The sequence below is a fragment of the Bubalus kerabau genome, chromosome 14, assembly GCF_029407905.1.
Source record: "Bubalus kerabau isolate K-KA32 ecotype Philippines breed swamp buffalo chromosome 14, PCC_UOA_SB_1v2, whole genome shotgun sequence".
Classification (NCBI taxonomy): Eukaryota; Metazoa; Chordata; class Mammalia; order Artiodactyla; family Bovidae; genus Bubalus; species Bubalus kerabau.
Genome location: NC_073637.1, coordinates 25,483,581 through 25,492,863, shown reverse-complemented (window position 1 = coordinate 25,492,863; position 9,283 = coordinate 25,483,581).

Genomic DNA, 9,283 nt, shown 5'->3' with positions numbered 1-9,283 from the left:
AAATGAACTTATTTTAAAAAAACAGAAACAGACTCACAGACTCAGAGACTGAACTTATGCTTACCAGAGGGAAAAAGATAGGGGGAGGGATAGATTGGGAGTTTGGGGTTGACATGTACACATCATTATATTTAAAACAGATAGCCAACAAGGGCCTGATATACAGCACAAGGAGCTCTGCTCCATATTCTGTAATAACTTAAATGGGAAAGGATTTGAATATGAATAGATACTTGTATATGTGTAACTGAATCACTTTGCTGTACACCTGAAACTAACACAACGTTGTTAACCAACTATACTCCAATACAAAACTAAAATTAAAAAACAAAACCTCACTTCTAAATTCTAGCACTAAGGTACAGAAGGCAGGAAGCAGTATCAGGAGTCAGGCACCTGGATAAGGAGGCACTGCCCCCTTTCTGCACTGTGCTAGCATTCCTATGCCCTTGAGAATCTCCTCCTCTGGGGCTATCCATTCTAGAATTATCCAATTGTCACCCCAGAAGGGCCAGCATCCCAGGGCAAAACATGAGTAAAATTCAGAGAGCGTGAGAAGTACCCCCACTTTTCATGCAGTAGGGCCAGCTTGATTTGAGAGAGCCAGGAGAGCAAAGGCTAGTCTGGGGCAGATTACTTTAGGAAAGAGCTGCATGCAACTTCAGTTGTTCAGTCATGCCAACTCTTTGTGACCCCATGGACTGTAGCCTGCCAGGCTCCTCTGTCCATGGAATTCTCCAGGCAAGAATACTGGAGGGGGTAACCGTTCCCTTCTCCTGGAGATCTTCCTAACCCAGATATCGAACCCGGGTCTCCTGAATTGAAGGGTGATTCTCCACCACTAAGCCACTTGGGGAGCCATCTATAGCCAATACAGGCAGCTAAGCCCTTCACTAGCAGTTTCCTGACCACAGATAGAATCAAAAGGGGAAAGAAATCCAAGAAGAGAATGGCAAAATGAAGAGGAGAAGACGTATCAGTGTCATGAGACATTGACTGTGTCTGAACTGCCTTCCAACATGACACAAGCCTCCTTAGTATTGCAATCCAGGTCAAACCTACGTAAACTCATCACAATGCCACCCATACCATGTTTACTCAGAGGAAAAGAAGGGGCGGGGTGGAGGTGATTATGATCTTGGGATAAATAGAAGGGCAAAAACAAACTGGTATCAACTCACCTCTTTGTCTTTTTCTGTGAGAGGGGTCTGAGGAGTGTTTGGCTGTGTGATCAGCCCTTCTGAGAAACATGGCACCAGGGGATTCCAGCCCTGTGTCTGTTCTATCGCCGTCTTTTTTTCCCAGTCCTGGCTCTCTGAACTTCTGACTTTCTGTGGTGTACAGTTCCTCTGCCCAGCCAGAAGCCAGCACAACTGTCCCCCACCTCCTTCCATCTTGGGCTGCTTATCCACATGTATTGTTCTTCCTACTCATTTACTGAGTCAAACGTACTTGTTGCCCACTTCGGTCTTGGCTGACACTGCTTTTCTCTGTTCATGGAACAAGCCAATGTATTTAGAAGCTAATTTTGCTCTCTGAGAATTTTATAATTTCCTTCGACCAACTCCAGGCAGTATCCCAAAATAGTACATTTTGGCAATACTAATATATTTTGAATGTGTCACCTAATCTCCAAAGGCAATCTCTTCTCTCTCTTTTTGGAGATTTGGAATTAAAACTTTTTTTTCAAATTATAGTTGATTTGGGGCTTCTCTGGTGGCTCAGATGGTAAAGAATCTGCCTACAATGCAGGAGACCCAGGTTTGATCCCGGAGTCAGGAAGATCTTCTGGAGGAGGAAATGGCTACCCATTCCAGTATTCTCGCCTGGGAAATCCCATGGACAGAGGAGCCTGGTAGGTTATAGTCTACGAGGTTGCAAAGAGTCAGACACAGTTGAATGACCAACACTATCACTCTCTCTCTCATAATTGATTTACAATGTTCGGTTGACAATCTGTTCTTAAAATGAGTCTTTTCTAAACAGAAAGTATGTCCATTTCAGTCATTATTTTGATTTTTAAGATTACAAAATAATGCATGGCATTTGTAGAAGGTCTAATGATAAGAAACATACAGATGTAGAAAACAAACTTGTGGTTACCAAGGGAGAAGTGCAGGAGGATAAATTGGGAGATTGGGATTGACATATACACACTACTACATAGACATAGATATATAATGAGATATATACATATATAGCTATCTATATAACATAGATAACTAATGAGAACCTAGTTTATAGCACTGGGAACTCTACTCAGTACTCTGTAATGACTTTTATGGGAAGAGAATCTAAAGAAGAGTGGATATAGAAGGATATATAACTGAGTCACTTTGCTGAACAGCAGAAACTAACACAACATTGTAAATCAACTATACTCCAATAAGAAGTAATTTAAAAAAAGAGAGAAACATATACCCTGACTCAGGAAGCCTCCCTTAATGGCCCTCACTTGATTTGGTCCCCTCCTAGGGGTAACCACTGTGAACAGTTTGGTGCTTCTTCTCAGACGCATTCCTGTATGTGTTTTCATCTGTATTTATGCACACACACATGCACACAAACAGTGCCATCTTAAATTTGAATTTCATGGAATAAGACTGTATTTTTTTTTTCATGTAACATAACCTGGAGATCTCTCCCTGCCAGTATATAGAGTACTGCTGCTGCTGCTGCTGCTAAGTCGCTTCAGTCGTGTCCGACTCTGTGCGACCCCATAGACGGCAGCCCACCAGGCTCCGCCATCCCTGGGATTCTCCAGGCAAGAACACTGGAGTGGGTTGCCATTTCCTTCTCCAATGCATGAAAGCAAAAAGTGAAAGTGAAGTCGCTCAGTCGTGTCCGACTCTTCGAAACCCCATGGACTGTAGCCCACCAGGCTCCTCTGTCCATGGGATTTTCCAGGCAAAAGTACTGGAGCGGGATGCCATCGCCTTCTCCTATATAGAGTTCTAACTTCATTCTTCTTTTTTTTTAATCTTTACATCACTTTTTTATTCAACAATATATCATGGAAATATTTATACATCATTATGTGTAGGTTTTCCTGCATTCTTTCAAACTACATTTTTCTTTCTAATGCATATTTTAGTTTGTTTCCAGTTTTCTCCTGTTAACCTAGGCTGAAATAAATATCTTTGTGTGTGGAGAGGAGAATTACCCTAGCAGAAATTTTTGAGATATGAAATTGGTGCATGCTTTTTTTTCCAATTTTTTTCTTTTTTTTAATTTATTTTTTAATTGAAGGATAATTGCTTTACAGAATTTTGTTGTTTTCTGTCTAACCTCAACATAAATCAGCCATAGATATACGTATATCCCCTCCCTTTTGAATCTCCCTCCCATCTCCTTCCCCATCCCACCTCTCTAGGTTGATACAGAGCCCCTGTTTGAGTTTCCTAAGACATACAGCAAATTCCCATTGGCTATCTATTTTACATATGGTGATGTAAGTTTCCATTTTACTCTCTCCATATATCTTACCCTCTCCTCTCCTCTCCCCATGTCCATAAGTCTATCCACTATGTCTGTTTCTCCAATGCTGTCCTACAAATAAATTATTCAGTACCATTTTTCTAGATTCCATATATATGCATGAAAATATGATATTTATCTCTCTCTTTCTGACTCACTTCACTCTGTATAATAGGTTCTATGTTCATCCAACTCATCAGAACTGACTCAAATGCATTCTCATTTATGGCTGAGTAATATTCCGTTGTGTATAAGTACTACAACTTCTTTATCCATTCATCTGTCAATGGACATCTAGGTTGCTTCCACATTCTAGCTATTGTGAATAATGCTGCAATGAATGATGGGATACATGTGACTTTTTCGATTTTTATTTCCTCAGGGTATATACCTAGCAGTGGGATTGCTGGGTCATATGGTGGTTTTATTCCTAGTTTTTTAAGGAGTCTCCATACTGTCTTTCATAGTGGCTGTATCAATTTACATTCCCACCAACAGTTCAAGACCATTCCCTTTTCTCCACACCCTCTCCAGCATTTATTGTTTGTAGACTTTTTGATGATGGCCACTCTGACTGGTGTGAGGTGATCTAATTGTTGTTTTGATTTGCATTTCTCTAATAATGAGCTATGTTGAGCATCTTTTCATGTGTTTGTAAGCCATCTGTATGTCTTCTTTGGAGAAATGTCTGTTTAGGCCTTTTCCCACTTTTTGATTGGGTTCTTTTTCTGTCATTGAGTTGTATGGGCTGCTTATATATTTTGGAAATTAATCCTTGGTCAGTTGTTTCATTTGCTATCATTTTCTCCCATTCTGAAGGCTGTCTTTTCACCTTGCTTATAGTTTCCTTTGCTGTGCAAAAGCTTTTAAGCTTAATCAGGTCCCACATTTTACTTTTGTTTTTATTTCCATTACTCTAGGTGGGTCATAGACAATCTTGCTTTGATTTATGTCATCAAGTGTTCTCCATATGTTACATTTAGGTCTTTAATCCATTTTGAGTTTATCTTTGTGTATGGTGTTACGAAGTGTTCTAATTTCATTCTTTTACATGTAGCTGTCCAGTTTTCCCAGCACCATTTATTGAAGAGGCTGTCTTTGCCCCCATTGTATACTCCTGCCTCCTTTGTCAAAAATAAGGTACCCATAGTTGCATGGGTTTATTTCTGGGCTTTCTATCTTGGTCCATTGGTCTATATTTCTGTTTTTATGACAGTAGCATACTGTCTTGATGACTGTAGCTTTGTAGTATAATCTGCAGTCAGGAAGATTGATTCCTTCCTCCATTTCCATTCTTCTTTCTCAAGACTGCTTTGGCTATTCGGGGTCTTTTGTGTTTCCATATGAATTGTGAAATTTTTGTTCTAGTTCTGTGAAAAATGCCATTGGTAATTTGATAGGGATCATATTGAATCTGTAGATTGTGTTTGATAGTATAGTCATTTTCACAATATTGATTCTTCCTACCCAGGAACATGGAGTATCTCTCTATCTGTTTATGTCATCTTTGATTTCTTTCATCAGTGTCTTATAATTTTCTATGTACAATTCTTTTGTCTCCTTAGGTAAGTTTATTCCTAGATATTTAATTCTTTTTGCTGCAGTGGTGAATGGGATTGATTCCTTCATTTCTCTTTCTGATTTTTCATTGTTAGTATATAGAAATACAAGTGACTTCTGTGTATTGATTTTGTATCCTGCAACTTTGCTAAATTTTAGCTCTTGAAATTTTCTGATACTATCTTTAGGGTTTCCTATGTACAGTGTCATGTCATCTGCAAACAGTGAAAGCTTTACTTCTTCTTTTCTGATCTGGATTCCTTTTATTTCTTTTTCTTCTCTGATTGCTGTAGCTAGGACTTCTAGAACTATGTTGAATAATAGTGGTCAAAGTGGACATCCTTGTCTTATTCCTGATCTTAGAGGTAATGCTCTCAGTTTCTCATCATTGAGAATAATGTTTGCTGTAGGTCTGTCATATATGGCCTTTGCTGTGTTGAGGTAGGTTCCTTCTATGCCCATTTTCTGAAGAGTTTTGATCATAAATGGGTGCTGAATTTTTTCAAAGGCTTTTTCTGCATCTTTTGAGATCATCATATGGTTTTTATCTTTCAATTTGTTAATATGGTATATCACATTCATTGATTTATATATACTGAAGAATCCTTGCATCCCTGGAATAAACCCAACTTGATCATGGTGTATATGCTTTTTGATGTGTTGCTGAAGTCTGTTTGCTAAAATTTTGTTGAGGATCTTTGCATCTATGTTCATCAGTGATATTGGCCTGTAGTTTTCTTTTTTTGTGTTGTCTTTGGTTTTGGTATCAGGGTGATGGTTGCCTCACAGATGAGTTTGGAAGTATTCCTTTCTGTGCAATTTTTTGAAAGAGTTTTAGAAGGATAGGCATTCAGATCAGATCAGTTGCTCAGTCGTGTCTGACTCTTTGCAACCTCATGAATCGTAGCACGCCAGGCCTCCCTGTCCATCACCATCTCCCAGAGTTCACTCAGACTCATGTCCATCGTGTCAGTGATGCCATCCAGCCATCTCATCTTCTGTCATCCCCTTCTCCTCTTGCCCCCAATCCCTCCCAGCATCAGGGTCTTTTCCAATGAGTCAACTCTTCGCATGAGGTGGCCAAAGTACTGGAGTTTCAGCTTTAGCATCATTCCTTCCAAAGAAATCCCAGGGCTGATCTCCTTCACAATGGACTGGTTGGATCTCCTTGCAGTCCAAGGGACTCTCAAGAGTCTTCTCCAACACCACAGTTCAAAAGCATCAATTCTTCGGCGCTCAGCCTTCTTCACAGTCCAACTCTCACATCCATACATGACCACAGGAAAAACCATAGCCTTGACTAGACGGACCTTTGTTGGCAAAGTAATGTCTCTGCTTTTGAATATGCTATCTAGGTTGGTCATAACTTTCCTTCCAAGGAGTAAGCGTCTTTTAATTTCATGGCTGCAGTCACCATCTGCAGTGATTTTGGAGCCCCCAAAAATAAAGTCTGACACTGTTTCCACTGTTTTCCCATCTATTTCCCATGAAGTGATGGGACCGGATGCCATGATCTTCATTTTCTGAATGTTGAGCTTTAAGCCAACTTTTTCACTCTCCACTTTCACCTTCATCTAGAGGCTTTTTAGTTCCTCTTCATTTTCTGCCATAGGCATTAGCTCTTCTCTAAATGTTTGACAGAATTTTCCTGTGAAGCTATCTGGTCCTGGGCTTTTGTTTTGGGGAGATTTTTTTTATCACAGCTTCAATTTCAGTGCTTGTAATTGGGTTGTTCATAATTTCTATTTCTTCCTAGTTCAGTCTTGGAAGATTGAACTTTTCTAAGAATCTATCCATTTTCTTCCAGGTTATCCATTTTATTGCCATATAGTTTTCATAATGGTCTCTTATAATCCTTTGTATTTCTTCATTGTCTGTTGTAACCTCTCCTTTTTCATTTCTAATTTTGTTGATCCTTTTCCCTTTTTTTCTTGATGAGTCTGGCTAAAGGTTTGTCAATTTTGTTTATCTTTTTAAAGATAACTTCATTCTTTTTGTCTGCCTCAAAGAATTCTATTATATGACTACACTATAATTATTGGAAAAGATGTGTATTTAAGGAGTTTCTGTTTTTTGCCACTGCAAACAAGCTTCACTGAGAATTCCTTCTGAACAAGTGTCAATACTCCTATGTGATTGATCCCTAGATGTGAAAGAACAGGGTCAGAGGCATGAAAGCTGCTGCCCAATTGCCTTCTGGAAAGGACACATCAACATCTGCCCTCAAACCAAATCCATAAGCATACCTGTGTTCCCATACCAGCATCATTTCTGGGTTTTCACCTAACTTTGTAATGTCTCCATATCAATGGATGAATCAAAAGGATATTCTTTTTCAATGTGCATTTTCCTGAATACTAGTGAAATGTAGCATCTTTTCAGAAGTTTTCAGTCACTTGTACTTATTGCCTATGAGTTTTCTGTGCATATCTTTACCCATTTTTTTCTACTGCCTTACTCAGAGTGGTTTATACAAAGTCTATAAATTATGTCTAATTGTCAATTCTTTATGTGAAAATATTTTTCCATGGTCTATTGCTTGCTATTTTACTTTGCTTATGATATTTTTTTACTGTATGATAGTTCATACTCTTTATGGAGTCAGATAAAAAATTGTTGGTTTCCAGTGGCAGAAGTAACAAAACAATGTTTGTATATTTTATTTCAGTACTTTTAGTGCTTTGTTTTTCTTGTTATATCAAGACTCGTACTCCATCTGGATGATCTATATCCTATTTCCACTCTTTGTGTTTATTTACTGGATTGCAGTTACTCAGGGATTTTGTTGGGAAGAATGACTCATTTCTCCAGTGCCTTCCCTGAGTGTGTTTAAGGTATCTTTTGCTCTGGTTTCTGGAAATAGGATCCATCTGCTTACTGACCTCTAGTCAGTCCCCACTGAGACAGCCTTTCTTTTTTTCTAACACTATTATGTTCAAATTCACTTTAACATCTTCCCCTTCATTTCACAGGAATTTTGGAAGAAAATAGGGATAAGTGCCTATACTTATCCTGCCATCTTGAATGGAAACATCTGTGTGTGTCTGTTCTAAGAAAAATTTTTACCGTGAAATAAAATAAAAGCACATAATAGAAAATTTAGAAAATACAAAAAGACACAAAGAAAAAATAAAATCAACCAAAATTCCACTATTCAATAATAATAATAAAAATAATGTGAAGACATTGGTGAATTCACTACCAGCATTTCTAATGCATGTAGATAAAGTTTTCATAGAAAAATAGGATCATATCATATATTGAGTCTTATACTATGATATTTAAACTTATATCACATGAAGAGTATTTTTCTATATCCTTGAGAATAGGATTTTATTTTTTAAAATGACTATAAGTACTCCATCTGCACATATTTCTTAGAAATTAAAGATCAATTTATTTTTAATAATATATGTGTTTCCAGAAAAAGTAATATATTTCCATGAGTCAAAGCAATCAAAATGTTCTTCCCAGTGGCCGGTTTTCCTTCCTGGAATCAACAAATGATATCCAATTATTTTGTAAAGATTAATGTCATGGATGGAATGGGATGAGAGGTTCATATATTTCTAGCTCCTGATACATACTTGCTCTCCAGAAATGTTTCATTTACATCACTACCATATGAAGACATTCTCTCTTTTTTTCAAATATTTGTCAATTTGGCAGGCAAGAAATAACTTAATATGCATTTTTATAAGAATAAAGTTAGAGCATTTTCTTTCATGTGTTCATCAACCATTCTACATCCACCATCAGAAACTGTCTGTTCCTAGACTTTGGCATGAAGGACCCTTTAAAGGTAATTATAGTTTTCAGGCTTCCAGTCACCTATGAGTGCTCCCCATACCAAGTCAAAAGGAGGCCTTTTCCAAAGGCAGTGCCTCTAGTTCCCTGAAGGGCATCATCAGGGGAGCCCACTGCTTCACATTCATGTTGTTTTAAAGAGCTTTCTAAAAATGCTGGAGACTTCTTTCTTGAGGTCTACTGTGAACTACTGACCAGAAAAAAGAGGGACAGTGCAGAGAAACCATGAAGATGATAGAAGGCTGGCGTTTCCCAATGTCCCCCTGATGGGGACAGAGTAAAGGGACAAAGTAAGTGATCCCACTCATGGACTTCCCTGTAGCTCAAATGGTAAAGAATCTGCCTGTGATGCAGGAGACCAGGATTTGATCCCTGGGTTGGGCAGTTCCTCTGGAGAAGGGAATGGCAATCCCCTGCAGTCTTCTTGACTGGAGAATTC